This window comes from Nomascus leucogenys, chromosome 5, assembly GCF_006542625.1.
Source record: "Nomascus leucogenys isolate Asia chromosome 5, Asia_NLE_v1, whole genome shotgun sequence".
Lineage (NCBI taxonomy): Eukaryota > Metazoa > Chordata > Mammalia > Primates > Hylobatidae > Nomascus > Nomascus leucogenys.
In genome coordinates, this window is record NC_044385.1 from 101,272,471 (window position 1) to 101,289,146 (window position 16,676).

The 16,676-nt window shown below is 36.0% G+C and overlaps 1 protein-coding gene across 4 annotated transcripts in view; it reads left to right on the forward strand.

Annotated features, from left to right (window-relative positions):
* UCHL3 (ubiquitin C-terminal hydrolase L3) overlaps window positions 1-16,676 on the forward strand; it is a 56,614-nt gene that overhangs the window by 22,932 nt on the left and 17,006 nt on the right. The window lies entirely within an intron of this gene.

Sequence of the window (16,676 nt, forward strand, 5' to 3'; positions counted from 1 at the left end):
GGTTGGGGCGGCAAATCTTAGTTTTCTGTAGTCCCCTGAGTAAACAAAACATATCCATTAGCCATTGTTTCCAAATAGGACAGCGTTAACATTTTGGAAAGGGTTCAATTCTTTTTTGTGCAGGACTGTTTTGTGCACTCCAGGGTAGAATATACTGACCTCTAGTTGCCATATGTTAGTGTCTCCCAGTCACTGAGAGAACAAAAACCTGTACCTTTCAAAATCCAGTTGTCATCTGGCTTTAAATCCCTGCATCAGGGGCTTTTAATATTTTTCTGATCATCTCATTTAAGATTCATCTCCCGGCCGGGTGTGGGGTCTCACGCCTGTAATCCCAGCACTTTGGGAGGCCAAGGCAGGCAGATCACCTGAGGTCAGGAGCTCAAGACTAGCCTGGCCAACATGGTGAACCCCGTCTCTACTGAAAATACAAAAATCAGCCAGGCGTGGTGGCATGTGCCTGTAATCCCAGCTATTCGGAAGGCTGAGGCAGGAGAATCGCTTGAACTCAGGAGGCGGAGGTTGCAGTGAGCCAATATCCCACCACTGCACTTCAGGCTGGGCAACAAGAGCAGGACTCTGTCTCAGAAAAAAAAAAAAAAAAAAAAGATTCGTCTCCCATCTATGGGCTTAAGAGTGTTTGGTGTATTATTATCTCCATTGCTGTTTGTATTCCAGCCTACTGATTTTTTTGTCAGTTCCTACAAAATACGTAGGTCTTTGCTGTCTGTATTAGTTTGCTTGGGCATTCATCACAAATTATTACCAGGTGCCTTTAACAACAGAAATTTATTATCACACAGTTCTTGGGGCTGGAAATCCAACAGCAAAGTGTCAGCAGGGTTGGCTTCTACTGAGATGTCCCTTCCTGGCTTGCAGACTACCACCTTCTCATTGTAGCCTTACATGGCCTGTCCTGTGTATTCATATGGAGGGGGCATGGAGAGAGAGGGGGAGAGAGAGATCAATCGATCTGATGTCTCTTCCTCTTCTTATAAGGATACCAGTCCTATTGGATTAGTGCCCCATTCTTATAACCTTACTTAACATTAACTACTTCCTTCAATACCCTGTTTTCAAATATGGTCACGTTGAAGGTTAGGGCTTCAACGTATGAATTTGGCAGGGGGGACACAATTCAGTCCATAACACCATCTTTGTGCTAACAACCCAGTACAATTCTGGGTATACTGCTTCTCTTTGCAGAGTTGGAGACTTCTCATCTTTCAGGTCTCACCTTAAAAGTCACTTTTCAGGCTGGACGCGGTGGCTCACGCCTGTAATCCCAGCACTTTGGGAGGCCGAGGCAGGCAGATCACAAGGTCAGGAGATGGAGACCATCCTGGCTAAGACAGTGAAACCCCGTATCTACTAAAAACACAAAAAACCTAGCTGGGCATGGTGGCGGGTGCCTGTAGTCCCAGCTACTCGGGAGGCTGAGGCAGGAGAATGGCGTGAACCTGGGAGGCGGAGCTTGCAGTGAGCCGAGATTGTGCCACTGTACTCCAGCCTGGGCAACAGAGCGAGACTCTGTCTCAAAAAAAAAAAAAAAAGTCACTTTTCAAAGAAGCCTTCTTTCATCACTGTTAAGTAGGTCCTTCTGTCTTATATTTTATCATAAAATCCTGTTTATTTTCTTCCTGGCACTTTAAAATAGTCAATAAATTTTTTCTTCCTTGTGTATATTTGTTTATTTTGCTAACTAGAATGTAAGTCCCATGAGGAAATAGGCCTTGTTTGTCTTGCTCACTTTGAATCCCCAAGACAAACTGGACATATATAGGCATGTATAAGAATTACATAGTTTGAAGGTAAGAGCACAGGATATAGGTTTGTATACTGACTCCACTGCTTATTAGCTTAGGCAGGATACTTTCTTCAGCACAAAATACAAATAATGGCATTTACCTTATGGGATTGTTGTGAAGATTAATGAGTTAATTATATAAACTGCTTAGAATAGTACCTGGCATTTAATGGGCACTCAATAAATATTAGGTGGTAATTTTATTTTACTAGGCATCCAGTAAAATGAATCTGAATGGCAGAAGATGAGGCTGAAGTAATAGGGTGAAGCCATATCGGGGGGGCTTGGATTTTATAGATGGAGAACCACCAGAGATGGTACATTTACTTTTCAGCCTGTTGAGTTTAAGGTGAGTTTTTTAGGTCATATGTGTAGGAGTCTAGAGCTCAGGTGAGATATCTGGAGTCTTTGGTATTTGGGTAGTAGCTAGAACCCTGAGAATTCTACAGAGGGAGAATAGTGGTAGACCAACAATAAATCCTTGGGGCGTGTAGGTGTTGAAAGAGTGGTTAGAGGAAGAGGAGCCAATAATAATATAGTGTAATAACAAGTAGCATCATCACTGGCATCATTGGTACTCTCTATCAGAACGTTTTCATGGGAATGGAGGAGGCAGGAGCCTTATTGCATGCTGAGATTTGTAGACTAAATGAAAAATCTGTAAGTTGAGTCACCAAAATACAGTAGTCTTTTCAGAAGATTGGCCATAGCATACTGCTCTAGAGTAATTGTTTACGTACTTTTCTCCATCCCACTGTGATTGTCTGGTAGATCAGCTAATACAGAAATCTGAACAGTAGCCCCACCTCACTTATGCTTCATTAACTTACACTGAAAGGTATTGCTTTCATCTTTCACTTAAGATTAAAAACATAAAAGAAGAACAATGGGCTATGAGGCAACAGTGAGGAAATTAAATTATTAGTGGCAGAGAGTGTTTTCTTTTTTTCCATTGATTTTCCACTTGCTACAACCACCATTTTGTACTTTATTATAGATAGAGTAAAATAGTGTTATTAGAGTTGCTACAGAAGTTTGATATGTGTCATTTAATTCTAGTACCAGCCCTATGAGGTATTACCATTGTCCTCTTGTCCCCCTTCTGTAGATGAAGCAATTGAGGCACAGAAGGTTTTAGTTACTTGCCCCAAGGTCACATATCTGCTAAGTGGTAGAGCTGGAATTTGAGCTTAAACCGTCTGGCTGCAGAATCTAGTCCTAATTCCTCTGTCCTCCTCCTGTCACCCCCACCTTCAAACAAACACTTTTTCTTTTTTGTTTTTTTGAGACACAGTCTTGCTCTGTCACCCAGGCTGGAGTGCCGTGGCATTATCTCGGCTCACTGCAACCTCTGCCTCCCAGGTTCAAGCGATTCCCCTGCCTCAGCCTCCCAAGTAGCTGGGACTACAGGTGTGTGCCACCACACCCAGCTAATTTTTATATTTTTAGTAGAGACAGGGTTTTGCCATGTTGGCTAGGCTGATCTTGAGTTCCTGGCTTCAGGTGATCTGACTACCTTGGCCTCCCAAAGTGCTAGGATTACAGGTGTGAGCCACTGCCCCAGCCAAACACTTTCAATAAAAGTTTGACAGCTAATTTTGTAGCAGTTCTGTTAAGACCAGTGTTTTGTATTAGGCTTAATGTGACTATTTATATCCTAGCTTGGGCTAGGAAACAGATTGTGTGAGAAATAGTAAATTGATAGCTTTTCAGTTACTCCTGAATTTTATTTCTTTTTTATCTTTTCTTTATTATTATTATTTTTTTGATGCGAAGTCTCGCTCTGTCGCCCAGGCTGGAGTGCAGTGGCGCGATCTCTGCTCACTGCAACCTCTGCCTCCTGGGTTCAAGCAATTCTCCTGCCTCAGCCTCTGAAGTAGCTGGGACTACAGGCGCGTGCCACCGCACCCAGCTAATTTTTTGTAGTTTTAGTAGAGACGGGGTTTCACAGTGTTAGCCAGTATGGTCTCGATCCCCTGACCTCGTGCCTCAGCCTCCCAGGTAGCTAGGACTACAGGTGCGTGCCACCACAGCTAGCTAATTTTTTGTATTTTTAGTAGAGACAGGGTTTCACAGTGTTAGCAAGGATGGTCTCGATCTCCTGACCTTGTGATCCACCTGCCTTGGCCTCCCAAAGTGTTGGGATTACAGTCATGAGCCACTGTGCCTGGCCCTGAATTTTATTTCTTTAAAGTGGGTTCATGATTGAGTTTTGAAGCACGGTGTTACAAAAATTAATAATAGACATATAAAGCTAAGCTTTCAATTTACTAATGTGTTGGTCGTGTGTGTTATGGTAATGTGTGGCCCTAAACGAAATACGGTTGAATGTTCTACTAGAAAAATAGTTACTGATTTTAAAATTAATATAACCTGATATATGCATGCCCAGTTAAGAAATTTAAAAATGAATGTATACAGTTGGCCCACTGTAATGGTGGGTTCCTTACTTGTGGATTCAACCAACCACTTGATGAATATGTTTGAGGCTGGGCATGGTAGCTCATGCCTATAATGCCAGCACTTTGGGAGGCCAAGAAGGGAGGATCGCTTGAGGCCAGGAGTTTGAGACCAGCCTGGGCAACATAGTGAGACCCTGTATGTACAAAAAAATCAGCCAGATGTGGTGGCATGCACCTGTAGTTCCAGCTACTCTGTAGTCCCAGCTACTTGGGAGGCTGAGATGGGAGGATGGCTTCAGCTCAGGAGGTCAAGACTGCAGTGAGCTGTGATCATGCTGCTGCACTTCAGCCTGGGTGACAGAGACCTTGTTTCAGACAAAAAAGAGAAAAAATATTTGAAAAAAAAAAAAGATGGTTGTGTCCGTACTGAATATATACAGACTTTTTTTCTTATCATTATTCTCTAAACAATATAGTATAAATAAAATTTATATAGCATTTACATTGTATTAGGTATTACAAGTAATCTAGAAATGATTTAACGTGTACAGGAGGAGGTACATAGGTTATATGCAAATACTACACTATTTTATATAAGGCTTGTGAGCATCTGTGGATTTTGGTATCTTCAGGGGGGTCCTGAAACCAATAGTCCATGGATATCGAGGGATGACTGTGTATTCACTCCAACTAAGACCTTTCAGAATAACTGCAGAATAATAAGATTGTCAGGAAGTTCCAAGTTCATATGGTATCGAGGGATGACTGTGTATTCACTCCAACTAAGACCTTTCAGAATAACTGCAGAAAAATAAGATTGTCAGGAAGTTCCAAGTTCATATGGTTTGGGCTTCCACTAAAGTGTCTCGTAGATTAGAAGATCTCCTTATTTTAAGGCTTTTCTAGTCACAAAAGATTCTAATAAGTGTTTTTAAAATTGTGAAGAAGTATCAGTGATGTAATAGTGGAAACAGTCTGTAAGTCAAATGTGAAGGCAAGAAAGAAAAATCCAAAAGGATATTTTATTTGCCTTCAGACCCTACTTTTACTTCATTGACACTTAACTAAAAAGTAACTCCTAAAATTTGTGATTTGTCCATATTAATTGAGGAGCCAGCCCAGATATGGGTAGAGATCACCTGATGATTTATTGTTTAACTTTTTGTAAAAAGAGTAAGTTTGTTGTACTGCCCAGAACCCCCCCATGTAAATTAATAGTAATAATGAAAAATAACAGCAGTATTGTTTTCTGTTTTTAAATAAACATACCAGTATGGAAAAAATAGCAAAAGATACTTTTTGCATCTGTGTATATTTGCTACCATTCTATTTTTAGTATATTTTTTGAACAGTTGAGATCAAGCAATTTTATTTGACTTTTTTCTTAACATATTACCATGAACTTTTTTTTGTTTCATCAAAATTTCCTCATTAAAAAAACCTTTGCTCCTGTATACTATCATGTGAGTAAACCACAATTTATTTTTCATTTCCTTAACTTTTGATGTTTAGATTATTTTTAGTTTTTCAAGTTAAAAATATAACTTAATTGAATATCCCTGTTTAAGTATTCTTTTGGATTCTTTCTTTAAGGTAGTTTCTTGTAGATGGGATTACTGGTTCAAAGGAATAAATATTTTTATGATTCTTGTTAAATAATGTAAAGTTGTCTTTCTTTCATTTGTTCAATCAGATAACCTGTTTGAGCACCTACTATACTAGGCACTGTGCTTATAATTGTACATACAAAGACAAGTGAGACATAATTTGTGTCTTCAAAGATCTTTTACTTCAGTGGTGACTGCAGCTTTGAAAATCGCTTGCCAGTATTGAATTCCAGTTCTAAATTTTTGCTTGTTTAATAGGGGGAAATAACATGTTTGATTGCTAATGATACTTAAAAGATCTTTAGTAAAAGTTTTGGAAGTTAATTTAAATCATAAAATATGTAATTAATTTACAATGAAATATTAATATGTAATCTATTTTGGTTAGTGTTGACCTATAAAAGAGGGATTATTTGACCACTGGGGTAAACAGTGCATAATTTCTGATTTCAAGTATGTCATCATAAATATATATACATAATTAAAGGTACATCTGTGTGTTTCTGTGGGTGGGTATATTTTTAATTTAAGAAAATCCTCTGTTTAGAATCTACTTGGCTTTTTTGGCCCAGCCAGTACAGACTGTCAGGGGCAGTAAATAGTATAAAGTTTCATCTTCATTAGATGTATATGTATAGTTGCGTGGCTTCATTTTACTCTGAAGTATAGTTTTTAGTTATTTTTATTATTTTGGGATTACAAAGAGATAACAGAAATCATTCCAATAAGCCAAAAATGATTTACACACAACTTGAGGTGCTCACATATTTATTTCCCTCCTTTTGGAATTTATTTCCTTCTTTACTTCCTTCACTTTGAAAGAATCTGAGGATATTAGGAAGAAGCTTCGTTCTTAAATAATATAAAATTTAAGTTGCTGATTATCTTGCAAGAGTCAGGCGGAAACAATACGTGTATCATGCGGTTCAAGATGTAGAGTCCAGTTTTGTCAAAAGTCTGAAACTGCAACTTTCTGATCTTTGTTTTTCTTTACTTTTCATACCTCATTTTCTTTATTTCAACATGACTTAATCTTTTGGAGGCAATTTTATTTTATTTTATTTGATTTTTAAAACCAAAAATGCTCTGGGACTCCCTAGCTTGCCTCTCTCTTCTTTTTTTTGTTTCTTCCGGATATTCCCTGAATAGAGGCCTTCCCTTTCTCCTTTTCTCTCCCTCCCTCTGTCTTCCCTTCTTTTTTTCCTCTCCATTTCTCTCCTTTCCTCCCCCCTTCTTTCTTCTTTGCTGATCTCAGAATTTTAGAAACAGAGATATTAAATTATTACTTATTTTAAAGGAAAATTCTTAGACCGAACTTACCAGTTCACCCTTCCAGATCTGACTAGATGAAACTCATCTAAGAATGCTTTCAGCAATAAAAATAGCATTGATGTTGTGTTTGGTGATGGTGAAAGTTTTCTGTTAGTTTTGTTTTATATCACAACTTTCCAGAGTAGAGGATAATGTTAGGATATAAGATTTTTTTTCATTTATAATAAAGGAGAACTTTATTTGGGGCTACTCTCAAACTGTAAGGAAAATAATTTCTGGGAATTAGTTTGAAAAGTTTAACAATGGTAAGCTTAGGTTTAATGTAACATGTAGATGTACAGGTATTATATTAATAGATATTTCTAACACGGAGAATTATAAACTGAAGGGAGAAAACATAATTGTTAAACCAGTCGGGGAAAAAAGTCTTTTTAGAATATCTTGATGTCTGTGGGCATCTTGATTTATTAGGTGAGCAAAATGAAGAAACTTACCATTATCCAGATTTTCCATGGAATATGTAGTGGTATTTTGTGTATTTTGATATCTATCCCATATTTAACTTGTGACTTCTTTGCCAACTGAACATGGATACTCTGTAGGAAACTTTGCATCTTTTGCATGGATCTGGCTTTAATTTCCTTTTTAAAATTTGAACCTTAAATTTACTGTAATCCAATGTATTACACTGAAATTTACTAAAAAATCTATAGAAATCCATTTAGAATTAATTTATAATTTTGATTTTAAACTCATAAAGTTATACATGTATGTGTTCTCATGCATGCACACACACATGTCCTTACACATATGTGTACACACATTTATAATCTAATTTTCATAGCATTTGGCAGCTCTAGAGATGTTCCCAATTATTTTCTTTTCCATGTGCCATATTTTAGACTCAGCGGTCTTGTCCTCTCCCTCTCCCTCTCCTCAAAATTGTTCGAGGTGCTCACCAGCTTTCAAGTATTCTCACCTTCTTAATTTTTACTCCTTTTGAAAGTATGTCTGCCATATTATTATAATGATGGTTACCATTTTCTGAATTCATGTTATGGGGCAGGCTAAGTGCTGTATGTACCCTAGTTTGATCCCCTCAACTCTGTAAGATAGCTGTTACTCCATTTTGCAGATGGGAAATCTAAGAAGTTGCTAATATACTCAAGGTCACACAGCTAGTGGGTACTCCTGTGCTCTTAAGGCAACAAAACATGTAGGTAATTCAAATTGCTGAAACTAAATAAAATGAGGTTTTTAAAATTTAAATTTTTGTTTTTGCCTTAAAAACAAGGCTATTCACAGCTAGTAATTTAAGGCAAATATGTAATAAGTTACAAATAATCATTCAGAGTTGTGCCGAATACTTTGTTCTTTTTTGCCTTTAACATCTAAATCAGTTCTTATTCAGTACACTAGATTTTTTTTCCTATTAACAGGAAATCTTACCCATAAACCAGCCACAGTCTTTTGGTAATCATGTTAGGTATATTTTAGAAAACAGTAATTATTTTAACTATCTACCCACTAATGATCCCTTCATGTTCCAGAAATTACATGGTTGTAAGGGTATTTTTCGTAATAATAGTATGTCAATTTAAATGAGAAAATGCTTTGGCTGTAAACCAAAACCCACTTACTTTATTTTAGAATTTTAACATAATTTAGATTTAAGCACGTACAGTACCCACCAAACCAAACGCTTGATTTCTTTTTTTTTTTTTTCTTTGAGACAGGGTCCCATTCTGTTGCTCAGGCTGCAGTGCAGTGGCTCGATCTTGGCTCACTGCAGCCTTGATCTCCTGGGCTCAAACCATCCTTCCACCTCAGCCTCCCAAGTAGCTGAGACCACGGGCATGTACCATCACACCTGGCTAATTTTTTTTTTTTTTTTTTAGTAAGGATGGGGGTCTCCCTATGTTACCCAGGCTGGTCTTGAACTCCTGGGCTCAAGTGATCTTTCTGCCCTGGCCTCCCAGAGTACTGGGATTACAGGTGTGAGCCACTAACAAAACACTTGACTTCTTAGGCAGACCTTGATTTTTTTTTTTTTTAAGTCTGGATCATTTCTTTTTAGCCTTTACAGCATTTCGAATACGTTGCTTATTTTATTTAAAAGTTTAAAGAGTAATTCATTCATTTTTTGCCGTATAAAAAAGTGCATGCACACTAACTGTGAAGGAAAAGTATTTTGGCCTTTGAGGATGTAGGTGGTGATTGTTGTTGTTTTTTGAACTAGTTTTAAGTTTGACAACCAGAAGGTAGATTTGAATTATACTCAGGAATTCAGATAGAAATAGTAATAGATGTGCCTTTATGAATCAGTCAAATTAGTTGACAGTTGATGGGCGAGTGGCTTTGCTTGCAATGGAAAACACTGAAATTGGAGCTGGGAGTCATGAGTCTGCCTCTGGCTTTCACACTCACTAGTTATGTGGCTTTGGGCAAGTCAAGTAGGTCTTTGTGCTTCTGAAAAAACCAAAAATGTCATGCTTATGGTCTGTATTCTCATAGCTCACTTTCTCTGTGTGTGTAAGTGAATGTGTGTGTGTGTGTGTGTGTGTATGTGTGCATGTTTAAACTCAGAGGGTTTCAATCAGAATTAATGTTTAAAAATCTCATGCAACAATTACTTATTAAGTATCTTAGCATTCTTCCTGAAGAGTAAAACATTTAATCTGCATTTTAAAATTCCTCAGGTTTCTGAAAAGCCTAGTCAGGTTTTTTTGAACTATAATGAAGAGATGAGTTTATATTTCATGTAAAGTGGTGTATCTACAGTCACATTATACTGTTGCAGTGCCCACACAGTCAGCAGTGAGGGCACAGGTTCACTGTTAATGTCCTGGCAAACATTGGTGTCGTTAATAGTTTTAATGAAATAAATAATTGTTAGTGATTTTGGACTCTTCACCAGAATGAAAAAACTGAGGAAGTGAGTTCTTTATTCGGACTCTCTAAAAAGTGAACTCTCTTTAAGACTCTTATGAAAGATTCAAAAATAAACTGTAGACATTTAATCTTTTCCAATTAGTATGGAAGACAATGTGAAAAATTAGCCATCTAGCTCAAGATTCAGCTCACAGTTTAAATTTTCATATTTGAAAGCAGAGCTAAAAATTAGGTTGATTTAACAATTGCATTAACAGTTAATATTCTAAAGATTTAAAAGTTGGTGTATGTGTCTTTAATCTTTGTAATTCTAAGAGGAAAGCCTATGAATTTTACGTTTCCATAATAGCACACTTTATTTCAAAGTCCTTCCATCTCTTGAAATGTTATTGCTTGAAAGTCTTTTTCTGAATTAGATCAACTCTTTGAAATTGAAAATATATATGATGTACACTGTTATGTCTATATTATGAATTATCTCTGGAAATTATACAGTTGGAGATATTTGTAGAGTGTGTTCATTTAGCATGAGGAGGTAAAAATAAGTATGACTAGAGTAAAAATTTAGAATTATTGATTCTAATGTTTAACATTTTGACATACTTGTTAGAAACAATCTTTAGTATGCTATCACAGGAGCAGTAAGGTAGTAGACAAAAGCTTCGCCTGCCCCCAAGCCTTACAAAGTAGTTAAATAAACAATTACAATATATCGATATGCTATCCTATTTTGAATGTTGTAAAACATTAGTCACATACAAACACACACACACACAAGCTTTGACGTATGGGACTCATTTAACAGAGTGTACTTTTAGACTCATTATCCTTTTCTTATTCCTTCCTCTGTTATGTAAGTTTTTATTAGAAAACATGATGCTCAAAAAGAAGGCTAAAATTACTAGTGTGATAACATTTGGGGAAAATTATTCTTTACCTTTAAAATAGAAATAATCATAATATGTACCTTATAGGATTATTGTGAAGATCTGTAGCATCTATAGTTTAGAACATCTGGTAAAAGATAGTAAGCCCTTGATATTAGCTATTATGGTTGTTTTATAACATCATTTTGTATACCAATATTATTACTGTTGACTGATGCATATATAGATACTTGTGTGCACATTTTCACTAAAGCGTAATTGTAGAAAACCAGAAACAAACTAAAGGTGCAGTATTACATTTATGGTACGTCTATTTAAGGAAAATATGTTGCCATGAAAAATGATGTAGAGATATACTTACTGAGATGAATAGAAGCCCAAAATTTATGGGTAATGAAACAAAATAGCTAAAAATTTTAACAAATTGCTTAAGGTCACAAGTAGGCTACCATAAGACTGTAAAATCCCTGTAAACAGCCCTGAAGGGAGAGCTCATATCCACTCTCTGCAGACCTCAATGGGTGCTCATGAGATTAAGTGGGGACAAGATGGGAGAGAATCTTTAAGTGCAGGCTTAGGGGAGGAGAGCAGCTGCTGCTCTGGGAAAGGCATGAAGCCTGGATTCTTCTTTCCTGTAGAACAAAGCCTAAAGACCTTGAGACAGAAAACCTTTCCTGGGGAAGGGAAGAGATAAAACCACCCCTTTTGCGGGAGGGGCAGGTTCTTCTACCACTGGAGGAAAGGACCCCTGAGAAAGTCTTGTCCTTGATATCCAGGGACAGAGGCTGATCTAGAACAATAAAGAATGCCTCCACAAGCCCACCATTAGACTAGCAAGCACCAAGAAACAGGTCTCAAATGTGTGGGGATGGGTCAATAATATGGAGAGAGACTTTCTCTGAGGCATAGCCTCTGAGCAAAAGCCTAAAGCTGAGGGTGGAACAAGAGCATTGAAAAAGAAAACATCCTACAACCCAACATCCACTCTAAGCACGAGGTTATGCCAGATAAATTTTAAACCAGTGGTATTCTCAAGGTAATCATAGCAACAGTAAAACCCAAACAGTTAAACTCTTGACTAGGTTGGCTTATCCCCATACACTAAGTCGTAGCAGAAGATGAGACACGCCCATTTTTAGGCATACATATTATCTGTCACAGTCTCTATACTCCTAGAGAAGGTGTCTGGCTTTTAACCAAAAGTCATGAGAAAAAGCATTCAGCAGAGCTAGACTCAGATATGATCTAGATGTCAAACTATCAGACAGGGAATTTAAAATAAAGTCTCAAGTGGAAAAGATGGAAAACATATTCCATGACATGGGTAATACCAGCAGAATTGGAAACTAGTAACATAAGAAAGAATCAAATGGAAATGCCAGTAATGAAAAATACAGTACTGGAGATGAAGAATGCCATTAACAGATTCACCAGTAGACTCAACAAAGTTGAGAAAAGAATCAGTGAATGTGAAGATAAATCACTGAAAATTACCTAAACTTACCCACAAAGGGGAAAAAAATAGTGGAAAAGAGGGGGAAAAACCACACAAAACAAACAGTGCATCCAACAGCTGTGGGACAATTTCAAGTGATGTAATATGTGAAAATGGAATCCCAGAAGGAGAAGAGAGATGGAAAGATATGATGGGGGTGGGAGTGGGTGAGGGGTGGGAGTGGGTGAGGGGTGGGGCCTTGAGACAAAAAGTATTTGAAGGGTAATGGCCAACTATTTTCCAAAAATAATTAAAGACATCAAACCACAGCTTCAGGAATCTCAGAGACACTAGGTAGGATGAATAACCTTATCCTCCAAAAAAACAAACACACATATATACCTACTGAGACACATTAAAATTCAAAGATAAATGGAAAATATTGCTGAAGAACAAAGATAAATGGAAAATGTTCAAGGCAGCCACATGAAAAAGACAGAGTAGATACTAAGAATTCATAAGAATTACAGCAGACTCCTTACTAGAAGTTATGCAAGCCAGAACACATAGAACGATATTTTTAGAAAGCTAAGAGTTCAGTGGAACAAAAATATTTTTTAAAAATAAAAACTTTGAGACAGACAAAAACAGAGAGAGCTCATACCAGCTTACTTACACTACAAGAAATGTAAAGGAATTTCATTATGCTGAAACAGTACAATGCCAGACAGAAACTTGGAGCTATACAAAGATTTAGGAAGCATTGAAAATGGAACAAATGAAGGTAAATATAAAATAAATTTTATTCTTGTTTTACATTTCTCTAAAAGATGATTAGGATTACTAAATCAAAGAAAGCAACTATGTACTATAAATTTATAGCACATATAAAAATAAAATAAGACAATAGCACAAAGGAAGGGAGGGAGAAATTGGGATAATACTGTTGTGAGGTTCTTACACTACATATGTAGTGGTGTAATACTATTTGAAGGTACTCCATAACTAAAGATATATCTTGTAAATCTTAGGGCAATTACTGAAAAGCTTGAAAAGTATAAACAAGAAGCCCACAGTACAGATAAAATAGAATAATAAAAATAATGCAAAAAGCAGAAAAGTAACAGAGCAGATGGAAAAAATAAAGAACTGACAATGTAGATTTAAATCCAGCCATATAAAACATCACATGAAGTTAATGAAATGTCAGTATAAAGACTCAAATGTCTATAAACCCTCAAATTGAAAGAAAGATCAGTTTGGTAAAAAAGCAAGACACAATTATATGCTGTTTACAAGAAAGTCATTTTAAAAAACTCTAGAAGACAACAATCAAAAGGATGGGAAAAGATGAACTATACAAACACTAATCAAAAGAAAGCTGGAGTAGTTATATTGACATGAAGTTAAATAGACTTCAGAACAAGGAATATTCCCAGTGGTGAAGAAGGACATTACATAGGGATAAAGAGGCTATCTCACCAAGAAGGCATAGCATACATGTAACAGAAAGTATGTGTATGCAGCTAACAATTACAGCCTCTAAATGTATGAGGCAAACACTGTTAGAACTGAAAAGAGAAATAGACAAATCCACAATTATAGTTGGAGATGTCGACACTCAGAATCAATAAAACAAATAGACACAGAACATTAGTAAAAAATTGAAGATTTGAACAACATTGTCAAACAACTTGACCCTTTTGATATTTGTGGAACACTTCAGAAATTTGGAATACAACAGTTGAATATACAGTCTTCTCAAGTGCACATGGGATAGTTACCAGGATAGACCATATTCTGGATTAAAAAATCAACCTTAAATTTTTTTTAAAAATTTAAATTATACAAAGAATGTTTTCTATTCATAGTGGAGGTAAACTACAAATCAACAGAAAAATATCTGGAAAATCCCCCAAATATTTAGATATTAAATAGTACACTTCTAAATAACTCATGGATCAAAGAGGAATTCACAAGAGAAATTAGAAAACATTTTGAATTGATTGAAAAGAAATATACCAAAATCGACAGGATACAGCTAATGCAGGGGTTGGAGAGAAATCTATAGCATTAAATGCTTATAGTAGAAAAAAACAAACAGAGGTTAGAGGGAAACTATAGTATTACATGCTTATAGTAGAAAAGGGAAATGGCTTCAAGTCAGATATCTAAGTTTTTACCTTAAGGTAGCAAAAAAAAAAAAAAAGAGCAAATTAAATCCAAAGTGCGTAAAAGGTAGAAATAACAAAGATAAAAGCAGAAGTCAATGAAATTCATTACTGTAGTAGAGGTCCTAGCCAATATAGTAGGGCAAGTAAAGGAAATAAAGGGAATATTGTTTAAAAAGGAAGAAGTAAAGCAGTCTCTAATCACAGAGAGCATGACTTTTTAAATAGAAAATGATTTATTAAAAAATGGAGAAGGGCTTGATGTTTAAAATATAAAAGATAAAGACTGTTAGAAATGTTTCAGGTTAAAAGATACTAAGGAGACATGATGAATAAATTTAATATCTGTGCTTAGATTAGATCCTGGGGGAAATGCTATAAATTACACAACTAGATAACTGGCAAAATTAAAATATGGGAGATTAGGAGAAAGTATTATATCAGTATAAAATTTTGAGGGTGATAACTGCACTGATATTAATGTAAGATAATTCCCTTAGTCCTAGGAAATACTGAAGAATTTAGGATTAAAGGGCCATGATGTATGTAACTTATCTTCAAATGATTCAGGAAAAAAAGTTATGTAGAAAAAGGAAAAGAGTGTAAGTGCAGATGATAAAGCAAATGGAGGTAAAATGTCATAGTCAAATCTGGGTGTTTCCTGTATTATGCTTGTTTTTGTAACTCTGTAAATTTGAAATTATTTTTTTAAAAAAAGTTTTCAAAAAGGTTCTTCAAAAATGACAAAAGAAGAGGGCCATCATACTTGAAGTTGGAAATCACATTTCTCACAGGTGTGTTTGGAGTAAGCAACCTTAAGGGATGAGGTAATGTCTTTGCCTCTGGAACAAAGAGCCTGTTTGCTTACTGCTTGCTGTAAACCAGTGGTTTCCCCCAGCTCAGTGTTCCTCTCCTGTAACGCAGCCTATTCTTTTGCAGCCATCCATCCTAGCTCTGTCTGTTGCTCTCATGTGAATTGGCACAAACGTATTGATGATCATGCTCCTTGCTGTGCTATAAGTAATTTTTTTTTTCTCTGGCCCAGGCGTCTCATGCCTTTTGCCAATACCCATGAAAAAGTAAGAAGCTAACTTATTAAATTGAAAGAATAAACTCAAATTTCAGATCTGACAAATTACTCTTCTAAACATGTCTTCCTTATTTCTATTTCTGTTCTTTTCTCACACTGAATTCTTTGCCAAGAATATTTTCCCATTTCACCCATCCCAACTTTATATATTCTTTCAGTGTACAACGCTAGTTTAGTAATATTTCCCTCTCTAGATTCTTAGAAATGTTTTTCTCCACTATTTATTAGTCACCTCTCCTTCTATCTCTTCCTTTACATCATTTCTTTCCCCCTTTCATTCATTGCTTCTTTCTTCTTCCTCTATTCTTTCCTTTTCTCTTTCCTGTTATTTGACCATAATCAGATTGAATGTGACAAATTTCTTATTAAACTATGTCTGTGAGAGAAGACATTAGCATATACACTTTTGTTCCCATATAGAATCAAGTATAGGATTCATTTATGTATTTTTGATTGACTGATTCTTATTATGAGCAGCTAAAATGTTCAAACATATTTTTTAACCCCGCATCAAAATGATAGCTTTTTTTTTAAGGTTAGTATATTGTTTATTTAGATTGAAGGTACTAAGTAGGATTAGAGAATTTTCACAGTTGACAAGAGTTTTAAAAATCATTCGGAAAGTAAAACTCATTTTCCTTAAGAGAAATCTATTATGGTTGTTACGGTTAGCAAAATCTATTATCACCAAGCAAGGATTTATATTACTATTCTTTTTATTTCTTCTCACTATGATTATAGTGATTGTAATTTTGTCATACTCCCTCAAATTTTTTATTTTATATACTAGTGTTATTAATCCAATGTGACAATTATGAAGTCATTTGGATTACTACTATTAAGTTATCATACCCTTGTATACTTTGTAGAAAACTCTTGTCTAGATTTGCCTTTCGTGGTACAATAGTGTTTGAAAAGGTGTTCCCAAAATACCTAACCTTATCAGAATTATTTCTGTCCTTAACAGTATGTGTCCCATGTTAGCATTAACATATTTTTCTTGATCACTTTCGCTATACACCACAGTGATTAAGATCATTGGACTCTAGAACCTGATTTCCTGGGTCTGAATCCCAGTTCTGTTACCTGCTGGGAGTGTGACCTTGGTTATGT